At 38.3% G+C, this 17,793-nt stretch overlaps 1 non-coding gene across 1 annotated transcript; it reads left to right on the forward strand.

Moving 5' to 3' along the window:
- Positions 1-17,462: 17,462 nt before the first annotated feature.
- On the forward strand, positions 17,463-17,569 carry LOC127124581 (small nucleolar RNA R71). Its single transcript, XR_007804057.1, has one exon. It is a non-coding gene; the product is annotated as a small nucleolar RNA R71 (small nucleolar RNA).
- The last annotated feature ends 224 nt before the right edge of the window (positions 17,570-17,793 follow it).

Genomic DNA, 17,793 nt, shown 5'->3' on the forward strand with positions numbered 1-17,793 from the left:
AGAACGCATTGAAAATGGGCTGAAAACTAGAAAGATTGCTAGTATTGATAGCCACACAGTGGTCAAGAAATCTCAAGGTTTTGCTAAGAAGAAAGAGGCTAAGGCAAATTGTAAGACCCCAATTTTGTCCCTAAGATCCCTCATGGCATCATAACATTGCATTGGCAAAGCCTCAAGGATCATGAGCATCTTGGTTCCCTTTGCCTTTGGGTGGGATCCCTTGTGAGTGGTTTGAGATCACCAAGCATGCTTGAATTGTATATTATTGTTTTTCTTATTTTGTTTACTAACCAAAAGCACAAAAATATGTCACTAACATTTCTTGTTTGTAGCTTGAGCAATCACAAGGTCAAAAGCTTATAAGAGATCCTTTGTGCAAAGATATGGCCAAGTGGAGATGAAAGCAAGCATGGTAATGGTTCCCAAAGCTCTCATCCATCAAATATGCCTCTCTAAGTGTCTCAATTCATCATTTTTATCAAAGCAAGTCAAAGGGTTGGAGGGATTGCTTCTCAAGGAAACCCTAATTCATCTGTGTACCATAATGCCTTGCTCATGAAGCAACCATAGCCCATGATCAAATACAATCAAGGGAAGTCCTTTAAATCATCATTTCATGCATATTTGAACTTATTTGAATGTCCTCAATCATCAATTCATCAAGATATGAGTTATGGATTTGAGAAGTTGATCAGTCAATCCATCTGACTATTTTGAAATGCTCTGAGACCTAACTTTTCATTAGTTGGCCAAATGGAGATGATCCTAAAAGCAAAAATGTTCTTATGGATAATATGAACAACTTTCATGTTCATCAAAAATTGATTTGAAGCTGGGAAGGTCATCATCCAGTCCAAGACATTATAGGTCATTTTGACTGAAACCCTAATTTTAGGTCAACTTCTCAAGAACATAAATCATTCATTTTTTATGATTTTGAGGTGGGATCAAATGCATTGGAAAGCGTCTATGTGGCGAATTGACATGATTGGCATGATTGGCATGATATAGCCGAAAGCGTCCAATGGACACAGATTCATTCTCGTAGCAATTGATTACTTCACCAAATGGGTAGAAGCAGCGTCATATGCAAATGTGACCAGGAAAGTGGTAGTGAAGTTCATCAGGAATCAACTCATATGCCGGTACGGTGTGCCCGATAAGATCATTACTGATAATGAATCTAACTTGAACAACAAGATGATGAAATATTTGTGTAGCGAGTTCAAGATCGCACATCATAATTCTTCTCCTTATAGACCCAAGATGAATGGGGTTGTTGAAGCTGCTAATAAGAAAATCAAGAAAATTATCCAGAAGATGGTTGTTACGTACAAGGATTGGCATGAGATGCTGCCATTTGCCTTACATGGATATCGTACTTCTGTCTTCACTTCAACAGGGGCAACCCCTTTCTCTCTTGTTTATGGCATGGAGGATGTACTCCCAGTAGAGGTGGAGATCCCGTCAATGAGAGTACTGATGGAAGTCAAGTTGACTGATGCTGAATGGATTCAGAGTCGTTATGACCAGTTGAATTTGATAGAAGAAAAGAGATTAACTGCCATGTGCCATGGTCAGTTATATCAGCAAAGAATGAAGAAAGCCTTTGATAAGAAGATCAAGCCTCGTGTGTTCTGAGAAGGTGACCTTGTGCTCAAGAAAGTCTTGTCTTTCGCGCCCGATTCCAGGGGCAAGTGGACTCCAAACTATGAAGGTTCATACGTTGTTAAGAGAGCCTTTTCAGGCGGTGCTTTGATACTTACAACTATGGATGGGGAGGACTTCAATCGTCTTGTGAATTCAGATGCAGTCAAGAAATACTTCGCCTAAAAAATAAAAATAAAAGAATAGCTCGCTAAGTTGAAAACCTGAAAGGGCGACTTAGGCAAAAATGAGCGTCTCGGTGGATTGAAAACCCGAAAGGGCGATCCAGGCAAAAGTTAGAGACATAAAAAATAAATGAATAGTTGACCCGCTAGATTGAGTACCTCACCCTGGGGAAATCTAGGCAAAAATTAGGAATCTGGCAAGTAACTGCATCCTGACAGAACTTCGCTTTACGACTGTCATCCGTCAGAGATTCTCGCTCAGTCATCATCAACCAAAGGTTCGAATACATCAGATTCAGAATTGGTGGAGAAATGGTCATTATGTTTAATATAGCCCTTTTCCAATATATATCACCAATTTCAAATTTGAAAAGATCTATGGAGTCTTGCCATTTGCAGACTACCATTCCATCAAATAAATTTGAGCCTTTATCCAATTATTTGCACTCTTATTTGTTTCTATTTCAACAAATGTTTAGCATGTTTTAAATGAAAAATATCATTGTTTTATTCAAATCTTTCATAATTTGTTTTTAAACAAAGTGAACATTCACAAAGATGAGGGGATACTGAGGATGTCTTCAGTGCTCTTCCAAGGATGGTAAGATTCTTGACAGGGTAAGACATTTGTTCATATTCCTGGCATGCGTATCCTTTTCCTCCGGAGCCTTTTGGGGTTTTCTCTCGAGCAGAGTGATTGGTAGGATTTTTCACCCTTCTTTCCTGCAGCAGAGTAGTGATTCTTCCTCCTCAGCAGATGTGACAGTATTTGAAGACCCTTGGAAACTTCTGATTTGGTGGTTATTCCCCACAGAGTTCCATGATCCCCTCTGATAATTTCCCTAGTAGAGTGCGTCCATGGCAGATTTCATTTGTATGATGATCCTTATCCCAGTTGGAATGACTGATGCTCATTCCCTTGCAGAGATCTTGGTGGTCCTGGCTTTCTCTCTTGAGATGTAGTACCGGATGTTTGTACCTGATTGTGTTAAAAATGTCTGTTTGTCAGCATTCATCATACATGAACCATGCATATGTACATACTGATATTATTCATGACGCATTATTTTCCATATACCTTTGATTGTTATCCCTTGTTTGAGGGTATTATGTCTCCCCAAACAGATATTGATGTCCGATATTCCCATGTAGAGTCGGCCCCATAAGCAGAAAATATTTATCTTTCCTTCCATAATCCCCACTGAGTTATATCCTCGTGGATGATGGTTGTTTCTGTTTCCTCCCAACACATACATTGGGATGGAGTTCCCCATTTAGTTATATCCTCATAAGGGACAAGTTTTATTTCAGCGTGCCTATCTAGTTTGATCCTAGACTGGCCCCCTTTTTGGCTGCTTCTTGCACTCCCTTGTGATGTAAATGGATGATGGCTCAGTAACCAGTAATCGTTCATCCCTGGCGGAGTCTGTGGTTTTCTACCCTTATACCGGTAGTTGTAAACCCTGTTTTTATCCCCTTTGCAGAGTTAATTGTTTTACTCATCCTAATTGAGGACGATTATTTCTCCGTGGTTTTCTATCCAGTATCCGGTAGACGTATTCCCTTCCTTAACGGTTATCTTTATTCAATATTCGGTATTGATATTCCCTCATCTTTTGGATAATTGCTCTGATCAAGCAATTTATCCCCAGCAAGTCATCTCTCGTCTATCCTTTGTTGTCGGTGACGATTGTTTCTCCCCCCGGATTGGTCATCATTATATACCTAGTTCGGTATCCCGATGCCTTTCTTTGTCGGTCGATTTATCCTTTATTAACCCAGTAACCGGTTGTGGATAATATTCCATGTGAGTATGTTATCTATGTTCTGACGGTAATAGATAATATGTCTCATGCACTCTTTGGATGAAGCCTTTTGTTTCTTCTCCAGTCGAGTAATATTCGTATCCCTTTTTTGGAATCGAATGTCCATCTTGTATTTGAGTTTGCTTTTAGCCCTCTTTTGGATGATGAGTGTCTTGGGAATATTCCCTAATTCACGCTTTGGTTGGTCACCTATTATATGCCCAGTAACCAGTATCCTTGGTGTTCCTTCCCTCTGCTCCCTATTATGACTTGTTGTCCCCTGTGGAGTCTGAATTTCATGAGCTGAAGTATACCTTTTTGGGACTTCCTCAGATGATTTCGGATGTTTGATATCTCTCACCCTTATACCGGTCTTAGATATTCATTCTTCCCGAGCATGTGGTTCCCTCACCCTTATACCGGTGTTCAGATCACATGTCTCTTTGAGTTTACTACCCAGTAACCGGTAATACCTCATCCCGTTGCTTCCTCAAAGGAGTTTTGTTTGGGTTTTCCCCAGTGCAGTCCCTTAGTGGATTGTCCCTATCTGGAGTCCGGATTTTTATCCGAAGTATCCGTTATGGATAATCTCCTCTGTATTGGCATATTCCCCAATACATGCGCCTTTGAGTCAGCTCGGGTCGTTCCATTGATTTCCTCCTTTTGGAATTTTGCTCCCTAAGTTTCGAGTCGTGACCTGCTCACGCAATTTACTCCCTTCCTTATCCCCATAAGAGTCCTAGAGTCTCTGTCCCATTTTTGAGCATATTACTCATATGGACTATCGGTTTCTCCTGATTTCTTTTCTGCTCTGTGGACACATATCCCCACAAAGTATTACCCTTTTGCATACATACATTTGCATCATGAGGTCTCTTAGGGACCAAAATTCGTCTCTTTGTTATTATTTAAGCCCATTCTACCTCGTCGAGACAAAGATTTTAACCTTCACTTCTCCGGCTAGAATGACATTAAATAGGGGCATCTGTAAGACCCCAATTTTGGCCCTAAGATCCCTCATGACATCATAACATTGCATTTGTAAAGCCTCAAGGATCATGAGCATCTTGGTTCCCTTTGCCTTTGGGTGGGACCCCTTGTGATTGGTTTGAGATCACCAACCATGCTTGATTTGTATATTATTGCTTTTCTTATTTTGTTTACTAACCAAAAGCACAAAAATATGTCAATAACATTTCTTGTTTGTAGCTTGAGCAATCACAAGATCAAGAGCTTCAAGGAGACCCTTTGTGCAAAGATATGGCCAAAAGAAGATGAAAGCAAGCATGGTAATGGTTCCCAAATCTCTCATTCATCAAATATGCCTCCCTAGTATCTCAATTCATCATTTTGATCAAAGCAAGTCAAAGGGTTTGAGTTTTGTTCCCCAAGGAAACCCTAATTCATCTGTGTACCACAATGCCTTGCTCATGAAGCAACCTCAGCCCATGGTCAAATAAAATCAAGGGAAGTTCTTTAATTCATCATATCATGCATATTTGAACTTATTTTAGTGTCCTCAATCATCAATTCATCAAGATATGAGTTGCGGACTTGGAAAGTTGATCAGTCAATTCATCTAACTATTTTGAAATGCATTGAGACCTAACGTTTTATGTGTTGGTCAAATGGAGATGATCCCAAAATAAAAAGTGTTCTTAAGGACAATATGAACAACTTTCATGTTCATCAAAAATTGATTTAAAGCTTGGAAGGTCATCATCCATTCCAAGACATTATAGGTCATTTTGACTAAAACCCTAATTTTGGGTCGACTTCCCAAGAACATAACTCATTCATTTTTTATGGTTTTGAGGTGTTATCAAATGCATTGGAAAGATTAAGATGTATAATTCAAATTTTATGTTGAAAAAAAATTCATAATCTCAAAGTCAATACATGTGATAATGCAAAACATTATAGGTCACTTTGGACCAAATGCATTGTAAGGCAAAAAAGTCCAACTTCAAGTGACCATAACTCTTTCATCCAAAATCTAAATGATTCAAAATTTAAGTCCATTTTGATTGTCTTGAGAAGATATACAACTTTGATGTTTAAGGTTTTTCAATTTGAGGCTTGCATCATCAAAACAGAGGGGCTTGAACATTGGCCAAATTTGGAAACCTCACCTTTGCATGTTTTGCACCTTACACTTTAAACTCAAAATTCACTAATTTCCACACTTCAAATGGATTTTTGCCCCAACATAACATTTGTTCCTTATGTCAAAACCTTTCCAACCAATACCCACATGCCTATGTTTCATTTTTTCAAGTGGCATTTTCGAAGAGGTGAAGTTTTAGGCATAATTATGCATAACATGTTGAAACTCATTACACAAGCTTATGCATTGCCAATTACATGTCCATTTCAAGTTGTTTGGTCATCAGCATGCAAATGCAATTGAGTTTGGGCCTTCTACATGATCATGAAAGCCCATGCAAAGAATATCCACTTGCCATGCACACGAGTTTCCACTTCCTTGCATCAGCTTTCACTATAAATAAACATGCTCAGCTTCATTCATAATCAACCTAAAGGCGCCTGATATGCTGCACAACCGAATCCATAGCCATTACCAAAGGAACTATTTCACTTTTCTTCAAATTTTTCAGATCTGAAATTCAACTAAATCTGGTTGAATCTTTAGATCTAAAGTTCCTAGACCTCTCTCATATGATCCATTGAACTTCTATTTGGCCAAAGGAAGCAAGGAAGCTAGCTCAAATCTGCACAATCCAAAGGTGATCCTCAACTGGTTTTTTCTTCAAAACTCACTATTCCTTGATCTATTTGCTTGGATATTGTGTTGTCTGAAGTCCTCTCTATAGAGGCATCATTGTTGTGTATTCAATTTTGAAAATCTAACAAGTTCATGATGAAAACCATCAAGTTTCAACCTCTGATTTCTCTCACTATGGAGATCTAGAGTAGAAATAGATGGCACAGGGATGATGTACATCACCCCAGCTTTAATTTGGTACCTAGATCGTGGATTTTGGTTGAGTTTGGAGGACCTGCAACTCTGGCCGGAGCTTGAGTGTTCGCCGGAGAAGACGGTGGCGCTGGCCACCGTCCACCATGCCAGATTTAATATGGATCGTTGGATGCATCTCCCACGTTTTAATCTCAGCCATGTGTTTGGATTACTTGCTTTAATGCCAGGTGTGACGCGTTTGACTTGGACTCACCATGGAAGCGCGCTTCTAGAGCGTTTGATCAGCCACGTCAATTAATGAGGCTTGATCAGACGCTCCTTGTTTTTTTGATTTTCTTAATTTCTATTTTAATTTCTTTTATTCCTTTTATTTTCAAAAAATCATAACTTCTTTATTTTTAATCCAAAAAATATGGGACCAATTGCATTCTTCTCCATTTAAATTCTAGTTTCTAAAAATGATTTGTAATATTTTTTATTTTGTCATTTGATATTTTTTGTGAATTTTCTCTTTTCTGGTTATTTTTAATTCATTTTAAACAGTTTTTGATATTCAAAAAATACAAAAATATTTTCCTAACCTATTTGAATGATGATGGATCTATGAAAAATATTCTCATCAATTTTTTAATTGATTTGAGATTTATTTGAGATTTTAGTTCAATTAGGCTATTTTTATTCATTTTTAATTGATTAAAAATAGTTTTTGACTTTTAAAAATGCTGAAATTTTTTGTCAAACTTTGTTTGACCTTGTTGAACTAGGGATAAATCACTTGGACTTTTCAAAGTTGATTTGAAGTGATTTTGAAGTTTGACCTTTCTTTTATTTTTAATTCAAGTTTATTTTTAAATATTAAAAATGCCAAAAATATGTTGCTTATTGTTTGACCTCCAATCTTCATCCCACTTCTAGTTTCTCATTGTTTGACTTTGACTTTTAATGTTCTTGGTCAACATTATAGATTGGTACATTTCTTTTCATTTGATGCACTTTAATCTTTCCATTATTCATCTCTTTCTTCTTCTTCTTTTTCTTTTTTGATCAATGAGTTAAAGGTTGATAAGTTAGCATTGATTAGGGAGACTTAATCTTCCTTGATCCAAATCTAATTCATTTTGATCATTTGATCAAGTGAATGGCTTTGCATTAAGGATAGGTTGTTTCCATAATCATGCAAAGGACTTAAACTAATACAAGATCAATTCTCATTTTCTTTTTGGCATGGCAAGTTGTTGGAACTTGGTTCACTAATCAAGACTTCTAACTTGTGTTGTTGCCTACATTATTATTGACCGGCCTCAGATAGTTGTGACTTCTACATAAGTCCAATTACGATTGCTTAACATAGCGCTAAATTTGCCTTATGGCACACTAACTACTAACCATTAACTATTAACATTTACTTTTTGCACTTTACATTTATGCAATTTATTATTCTTGTACATATTATTCATTTGCTTTTTCCTTTGCTCATTGGAGCACATGTTTATGTTAATGCCATTTTCCTTTTGTTCACTTGAGCATATAATTGTGTATATACTTTTGTGTTTGTGTTTTGTTTGTTTGATTGTGAACCAAATGCAAAGAATTGGACAAAATGGACTTAGACTTTAGGACTTTACCCAAGCAAATGGAGTTTGAAGAGCAACTAGGCCTCATTCCTTTAGAGTGCTTAAATGTCAAAGAGCAACTAGGCCTCATGCCTTTAGAATGCTTAAAGCTTGAAGATGAACATTGAAAGGACCGCATTCTAAACTCCCTCTTGTCCATTCTTTGATTGTTAATAGAACCTTTTGATGTGTGTGCTTTCTTGTGCTAGGGATTTTAACTTGATCCACATTGAGGAACCATTACCATGAGCTTCTAAGATAAGAGAGATCCAAGATACCTTGAAGAGCTTTTCAAGAATTCATGGATTGTTGATTGCTTGAGTTTATGCTTTGTGTGATTGCTTATTCCAAAGGATGGGAGCTACTTGGATCATCAATATGATCTCAAGAGAGGAACTCCTTTTGTGGTTTTGTTTCTTATCCCTTACCTCTTGTATGCTTAGGATCTTAGCCATTCTTCTTCTTCTCTCCACTCTAACCCAAGCCAAAACTTTTTTTGTGCAAACATTTAACACTTGTTTTCAACATTAGAAACCTAAGCCTTATGATTTTGATTTTCAAACTTTCTTTTCATAATACTTATTTTGAATTGAATCTTTTAATCCACTTTGACTATATTTTGTAAATACTTTTCATTGGTAAATATAACCCATTCAAATACTTTTGTGGTTTCAATGGCCACCTTCTTAATCAAAACTTTTCATAACCTTTAGCTATTAGGTTTGAGTTATCTTTGAGGTAGATATAATACTCACCTATATCCTTAGTGATGGACAATGAGTCTTCCATGCTTATTATAGGGTTAACCCCTCACTAGCATGTTGAAGTTATCCTCACATGATGGATTTGTGGTTTTAGGTTGAGTTTTCTCCCTTGGACAACAAAAGACCTTAAGGCTTTTGGACCAATCAATTCACCAACTCATTTTGAGATTTTTACCCCGAACTACGAGGTTTTGATCCAAATCTTTTTTAAGATGGTACGTAGGCAGTGGGTTCATCCATTCAAACACAAAATGTAAATAAAGTTGTATATTCTTTCCTCATCTCTTCCATCATGTTTGCACAAATAAATTTTCACAAAATACCAACCTTACAACAAATATGAAAAGGGCTCCCTAGGAGTACCTAGGATGATTTGGGTGCTTAAAACCTTCCCATTGCATAACCAACCCCCTTACCCAGATCTCTGACATTTTTACTAGTTTTTGATTCGATAAAACTTTTAGGTTTTTGTTCGCTTTCTAACCATTCCTTTGGATAAATAGAAGTGCGGTGGCGACTCGACTTGTATGGTTTACCTTAGATTTAGTCAATATCTCTAATGGTAACGAATACCCCGCTACACAAATGTCGTAACAGCAAATGTCTATCCTCAAATTCAGGCACTTATGTCTCATATGCCATACTAACCTTATCCATACATTGCCGCAGCTCATTATCAGCAACCTGCGTACCAACCTCAGTATTAGCAACCTCCACAGGCTCCAACCCCACAGAATCAACAAAACAACAGAAACCAGAAGCAAGGTCAACGTAGACGGTTTGATAAGAAGCATCCTCAGCATGACCAGATCTTTGTATCATACACTCAGTTGTTGTTGTATCTTCTCCAGCAAGGGGCAATTGTGCCAAAGGAGATTCCGCCTGCAATGCCTCCCTAAAAGAACAAGCATAATCCCAATATTTCTTGTGTGTTTCATGCCGGATACATAGGGAATTCTACAGAGGATTATTTGGCGTCAAGGCCAGAGTACAAGAGCTTATTGATCATAAGGTTTTGTCATTCTCTAAGGCAGGGCCCAATGGTATAACTAATATGTTGCCAGACCACTGTGGATAGATTGTGAATGCAATTAATGGCGAGGATTGCTCAGATTCAGTTGCTTCTTCATAGGAATATCAAGGCTAGCAATATCATATTGATTCAATCATGTCTCATTTGTAATGTTTTCTTGTATGTCAATGTATTGTTCAATTGTGAACTTTTTTGTTTTTGAATAATGATCATAAGCGTGCATGTTTTGCTTAAATCCATTTGTGTTCACTCATATTTTATTTATCAATATCGAACTGTTTTTCAAATAAAATCAAAAGAGAATGATGCAAATTAAAATACGCAAGATCGTTGCCTGTATGCTTTTGAATAAGACTGTGTTGATGATGTAAGGCATTGTGCAATCCCTAAACATCAGAGATATAAGGAAGTTAATCCCTAGTCAACCACTTTGGGCTTTGAAGTAGGAGTTTCTTTCTCTATACATACAAACCCTCATGTTAAACCTAGGGGCAAGGTAGTATTCATTTCAGTTTAGACTTGCGTTCAAATTTCAGAAGGAGAGTATCTCATTGAGTGATGAATCAAATCATATCCCTCCCAAGAGGATGGAATCACAAATTCAGATGGTTATCCCTTACCAACAAAAAGGAGTGAGATAGTCACGACCTGTGCTACAAATCGAGAAAGAAGTGTCACAGGATTTGCTCAAGTACGAAAAGAAAAGATGAAACAAAATGAAAAATAAAAAAAATAAAAAAAAAAGCCTGCTAAGTCAAAAACTTGAAAACAAGATTGACTTAGGCAAAAGTTAGGGTATCCCGGTGGGCTCCAGACCCAAAGGATCAGCCCAGGCAAAAATAAGGGTAAACAAAGAAAAAGAACAAGAGGATTAACATCAAAATCCTCAACAAGAGGGAATCTCTGTGACTGCAAACAAAAGCAAAAGGTGAGTGGCTATCGCTCCAAACTCTCATAGGGTTCCTTAACCATCATTGCTGATATTCAAAATCCTTTTCTGAAAGATAAACGCTTGTTTTAAGCTAACTGAACGTAGGACTGGAGAAAACCCCGAAGAATGGGTGAGTTAGATTAGGTCTTGAGCCTCATATCCTTTTTTTCTAAACCGTGAACCAGGAAATGTTACAACCCTCAAAAGACTTAATTGAAGCATGGTCTATTTCAGAAGCATACTATGGTAAGATCGCGTTAAGCTGACTTCTAAATATTTACTTGTCATAGGTATTGATACTAATATGGCATTCTAACCAGTGATTCGTTCACTAGACGTCATAATCTTAGTGAACACGCTTGAGTTTTCAAAACTTGCATGAGCATGACATTACAATTATCATTTTCAAAATGAGCAATTTATATGCGAGCAGTCATTTGACATCAAGGAAGCTTACATAATGGGGAAGTTGAACATATCCTATAGCTCAGATCTCTTCAAGAGTCAGTCAATCTGGGGCAACCATGTCGAGATTCTACAAATCTCTCTAAATCAGCCGGATAGGGGAAAATATCACTTCAAGGCTCATATTGGGGTAAGCTACCCCAAGAGCACGAGAAGTCAATCCTTCCCAAGATGGTTGATCGAGGGAATACAATTTCAAGACGTTGGGAGAAACCAGTTTGAGATACTCAGATGATGAGGCCACTCCATAACTTATGACTGAGGCAGTTGATCCAGATACCCAGTATATTGGGGCAGAGGCAGGCTATACAGGTACGAACTCTCTCCATGTTTTGGACATAATCCAAAACTGTTACAATAACTTTTGAGCTTGAATTAGGTGCCGGATAATCACGTATGGATGATCATCATCCTATCCCAAAATCCCCACCGCCCTTATATGAGCATCTGGCTTAACCATTGCATAAATCATTATCATGCATACACCATGTCGTTCCACTCATGCATAACAATCATAAAGCATAACATAAAACCATACAAATAAGAAAATCCAAAAATTCAATTTTTATTGACTAACCCAAAGCCCAACCTTTGCTTGGCAAACCACAAAACTCTCATTACGTCCACTCTTAATAGGCAAATTTTTGGATACGTAGTATTTAATCCTCTTCCACCTTGAATACCTGAAAAGCTTCCGAAATTCTTGTATTCAGGTCCAAGAAGATTAAATAGGGGCAGTTGTAGTACCCTAAATTTTTCCCTCCCATTTTTCTTCATATTTCCATCTAACCATTTGACTAGAGTTCAATTGCATACATTATTAACTCATGCATAAGCATCAGTCATTAACATGGATTCCAAGTGTTTGACTTGCAAGGGTTTTGGTTTGTTCGTACAATAAGTGGAAATGCTTGGTTTGGACTTGCCCCGAAATGCCGAGGCCTCCATAAAACTAATCTCAGGTGATCTCAGTGTGTCACACTCAGCATCCGGTACTTGGTCCACCCATTTTATCCCCCTTGATGCTCAAGTCTATTGTCCTTGGTCTCATAACTTCCATCCACCTTCATAAATTCACTCGACCACCTTCGTACCATTATTGCTTGGTCCATAGGGTCAAATTCCCCGCTTCCATGGATGGGTTATAGATCTTGAGTTTGGGTTCATGGTTGTGTTCATGTATTGAGTCAAGTCATCTTCATTCAATTGGCTAATTCCATTCATTTTTATCCCTAAAATATTCATTACATACATAAAAAGGTGCAAAAAGGTGTAACATTGTAAAAAAAAACTCTTTTTTGGAGGTTTTTAGCCATATGAGTCGACTCATGACTCGGCGCAAAACCCCTGGGTCCGAACAGGTCGACCCACCGGTCGACTCAATTCTGGGAAACTTGAGTGAGTCGGCTCACTCACCCTTCACGTCGACTCATTCACCTTTTGTCTTTGAACCTTGTTCCCTCGGGTCGGAACAGGTCGACTCCTAGGTCGACTCAAGTATGGGAATTCCTGATTGAGTCAACTCACTCACCCTTCACGTCGACTCATTTCCAATTTTCCTTTCAATCATTTCGTCGCGGGTCTGGACAGGTCGACTCAACCCTGGGAAATCACTATTTGAGGCGACTCATGACCTATTTGAGTCGACTCATAGCTTGTTTTACAGGATTTTTGCACTACTAATGTGAGAAGGGAACTTTTAGGGTGAAGCATGATCCTTCATCATTGAAACTTGCAATCCAAGACCAATGTACATCTGCATGAACACCAGGAAAGCCGTGGGCACTCGACGACACTCCGAGGTTCGGTACTTCATCAAGCTTCAACCACATGCATTGTGAATACAATGATTCTGCAGCAAACCAAGTGCATCAAATTCACAAACACTTCAAATTACGCAATCATAACAAAGACCAAAATCACATAACACAACCACTGTTAACCTACAATTGCAAGTCATGTAGTTATATCTTGTGCTTTAGCCAACATCAAAGTTAACTTCATTTAAATTGTCACCTGTAATGGCCAGTCATAAACCACCATTTCCACTAAATTAATCAACTAATTAACTTCCAACTCAGTGAGTTAACCAGCTAAACTCACTGAGTTCATTCCAACTAACTCCATACCTTATTTAACTAACTCCAAGCCTAACCCCAAGCCTCATTTATCCCAAGCCTAATCCCTATAAATTATCATCTTCACCATCATTTGAGGTCTTCACTTTTCTCTACTCATCTTCACCAGTGCGTTGGCATCTATCATATTTGACAATGCAAGCATAAACATCACGCCACATGGTACGCCATAATAGGCCAGCTTGAAGAATCTTGGCGTATGTCTTAGAGGTGCTCGCATGTCCACCATAGGGTGTAGAATGATAATGCTCGATAATATTATTTACCTCTTCTTCTGGAACGTAACGACGAAAGATGCCATCTTTACCCCTTTTGAAAAGGAGCGGTTCGTCCCAATAGAAGTTTCTCACATCGTGGAAGAATTTCTTCTTGCGGTGGTAGTCAAGATCAGGGGGTACTATGTCAGCAGCTAGGTAATTAACGAAATCTGCATACTAGGGTACGTTACTTATTGCTAAGGAATTTTGGGAGTGCTCATAAGGATCTAGGTTATTATCTTCAATGGTTTCTACTCTAGAGATCAGTCTATCATAGGCGAAATCATCATTTATGGGTACTAGTTCTGGTTTTAGATGTTCTAGCCTAGAAAGGTGATCGGCTACTACATTTTCAGTGCCTTTTTTTATCTCTTATATCTAAATCAAACTCTTGTAGTAATAGAATCCATCGGAGTAACCTGGGCTTGGCATCTTTTTTGCTTAATAGGTAACGAATGGCAGCATGATCGGTGTAAACTATAATTTTTGCTCCTACTAGATAAGATCTAAATTTGTCTATAGCGAAAACTACAATGAGTAATTCTTTTTCAATTGTTGCGTAGTTAAGTTGGGCAGCATCTAGGGTTCTACTGGCATAATAAATGGCATGTAATTTTTTATCTTTCCTTTGTCCTAGAACGGCTCCAACTGCATAATCACTAGCATCGCACATTATCTCAAAAGGTTCCGACCAATCGGGCGGTTTCATAATGGATGCTGAGATTAATGCCTGCTTTAGAAGATTAAATGTGTCATTACATTTTTCATCAAAAATGAATTCAGCATCTTTCATTAAAAGTCCAGTTAAAGGTTTGGTTATTTTGGAGAAGTCCTTAATAAAACGCCGGTAGAATCCAGCGTGTCCAAGAAAGCTTTGGACTTCTCTGATGGTTTTTGGTGGTTTTAGGTTTTCTATAACTTCTATTTTAGATTTATCTACCTCTATACCTTTTTCAGAAACTATATGTCCTAAAACCATTCCTTCGATTACCATGAAATGACATTTTTCCCAGTTCAGCACGAGGTTCACCTCCACGCATCTCTCTAGGATTTTCTCAAGGTTAGCAAGACAATTGTGGAAATCGAATCCGCAAACCGAGAAATCATCCATAAACACTTCCATGATACCATCTAGGTAATCTGCAAAGATTGACATCATACAGCGTTGGAAAGTAGCTGGGGCATTGCAGAGGCCGAATGGCATTCGTCTGTAGGCAAAAGTTCCATAAGGGCATGTAAAGGTAGTTTTTTCTTGATCTTCGGGGTGGATGGGTATTTGGAAGAATCCAGAGTATCCATCTAGATAACAGAAGTAAGAGTGTCTGGCTAGACGCTCCAACATTTGGTCTATAAATGGTAAAGGGAAATGATCCTTCCTAGTTACTTTATTTAATTTTCTATAATCTATACACATCCTCCATCCTCCTTCTAAATGTTTTGCTACATGTTCGCCTTTATCGTTTTGCATGACTGTGATGCCTCCCTTTTTAGGTACTACATGCACAGGGCTCACCCACTTACTATCAGAGATCTGGTAGATTATACCTGCCTCAAGTAACTTAAGAACTTCCTTTTTAACAACATCACTCATTATAGGGTTTATTCTTCTCTGATGTTCCCTAGAGGGTTTTGAATCTTCTTCGAGCGAAATCCGATGCATGCATACGGATGGGCTTATACCTTTCAGGTCAGAGATATTATATCCTAAGGCTGAGGGATATCTTCGTAAAACGTCTAAAAGTTGGTTCGTTTCCTCTTGGCTCAAGGTAGCAATAACTATAACTGATTGGTTCATCTTTTCATCGAGGAACTCGTATCTCAGGCTCTTAGGCAACTCCTTAAGTTCTAAGGTTGGTTTCTTAGGGCATGGCATAGGATCTGGGGTAAGGGATAAACATTCGTAAAGGTTATCATCGATGTAGGGTTTTTTAAAGTCATCATCTTCCCTTATGAGAGTTGATGGTAACTTAATTGTTTTTATAATTTCTTTTTGTTCTAATTCTCTAACACATTCATCAATGATATCTAAGGCATAACACGAATCTCCCATCACAGGTGCCATAAGAAATTTCAAAAGTATAAATTCTATTTTCTCGTCACCTACCTCAAATGTCAACTTTCCTTTCTTGACATCTATTATGGCTCATGCAGTTGATAAGAATGGTCTACCTAGAAGGATTGATATTTCATTGTCCTCTTTGATGTCCATGACAACAAAATCAGTAGGGATAAATAACTGACCTATCCTAACAGGAACATCTTCTAAAATGCCTATCGGATATTTAACAGATCTATCGGCTAACTGAAGTGACATCTTAGTGGGTTGTAATTCTCCTAAGTTTAACCTCTCACAAACTGCTAAAGGCATTAAACTCACACTAGCTCCTAAGTCTAGAAAAGCTTTTTCGATGACATGATTACCCAAAAGGCAAGGAATGGAGAAATTTCCAGGATCTTTATCTTTCTTTGCTAATTTGTCCTCGGAAATAGCATTACATTCCAAAGGCTTCGGATCGTCAAGTCTACGTTTGTTGGTAAGGATGTCTTTGAGAAACTTTGCATAAGAAGGTATTTGGGTGATGGCTTCTATGAAAGGGATTTCTACAAGAAGTTTTTCTATAACTTTAATAAATTTTTGATACTATTTATTGATCTGGGTTTGTTTGAGTCTTTGCGGATATGGTATAGGTGGTTTATATGGCGGGGGTGGTACGTAAGTTTTGTCTTTAGGTTCTTCTCCTTTCTCTCGACCTTCCTAGTTTTCAGATTCTTCTGGTTCCTTTACTTCGTCTGTGGGTTTGGTACATTTCTTAGAAGTTTAGGGTTAACTCAATCTTGGGTTTGGTGGCTCATCATAAGCGTTCCCACTTCGTAGGGTAATGGCATTGGCTTGTCCTGTCGGATTTTGTTGAGGTTGTCCAGGGAATTGTCCTCCAGGTGTAGTCTGAGGGGCTTGGTTTAAAGCTACCTGAGAGATCTGGGTTTCAAGCATCTTAGTATGAGTAACTATTTGGTCAACCTTGGTTTCTAACTGAGTAATCAATTCGTTAACATGAATGTTTTGGTTCATGAACTCCCTGTTTTGTTGGGTTTGAGCGGTGATAAAATTTTCCATAATTTTCTCAAAGCTCGGCTTTGGTGGCACAGGTTGCATAGGTTGATTAGATCTAGGGGCTTGATAGCTAGGTCTCGGAGGTGCATTATTTTGGATAGGGTTATTGTTTTTATAGGAGAAGTTCGGGTGATTCCTCTATCCAGAGTTATAGGTATTCGAGTATGGGTTCCCTTGGGTGTAGTTCACTTGCTCAGAGCGGGTTTCATTCAATAGACTGCATTCTGCAGATTGGTGTCCTTTGGCTCCACATATCTCACAATCCGACGAAACTGCGGCTACAGTATTCGGGTTTATGTACATATGCTCGACCTTAAGGGCTAATGCGTCCATTTTAGCTTGCATCATGTCTATAGAGCTTAGTTCATGCACTCCTCTTTGGGCTTCCTTCTTCTCAACTGTCGCTCGTTCGACTCCCCATGATTGATGGTTTTGAGCCATATCTTCAATGAGGGCACTAGCTTCAGGGTAAGGTTTGTTCATCAGAGCACCGCCTGCGGCAGCGTCGATGGTCATCTTTATGTTATAATGACGTCCATTATAGAAGGTTTGAATGATTAACCAATTTTCTAAACCATGATGTGGGCATGCTCGTAACAACTCTTTATATCTCTCCCAAGCTTTGAACAACGATTCTCCTTGGTTTTGGGTAAATCTATTTATATGGTTTCGAAGAACGGCGATCTTACTCGGGGGAAAATATCTAGCAAGAAAAACTCTAAGGTTATCCCAAGTCGTAATGGAATTGGGTGGAAGGGAATCTAACCATGATAAGGCTTTATCTCTGAGGGAAAAAGGGAATAATCTGAAACGTATTGCCTCAGGAGAAGCTCCATTGGTTTTAAAAGTATCTGCTACTTGAAGAAATATTTTTTAATGTTGGTTTGGGTTCTCAGTAGCGA

Source organism: Lathyrus oleraceus, chromosome 2 (assembly GCF_024323335.1).
Source record: "Lathyrus oleraceus cultivar Zhongwan6 chromosome 2, CAAS_Psat_ZW6_1.0, whole genome shotgun sequence".
Taxonomy (NCBI): Eukaryota; Viridiplantae; Streptophyta; class Magnoliopsida; order Fabales; family Fabaceae; genus Lathyrus; species Lathyrus oleraceus.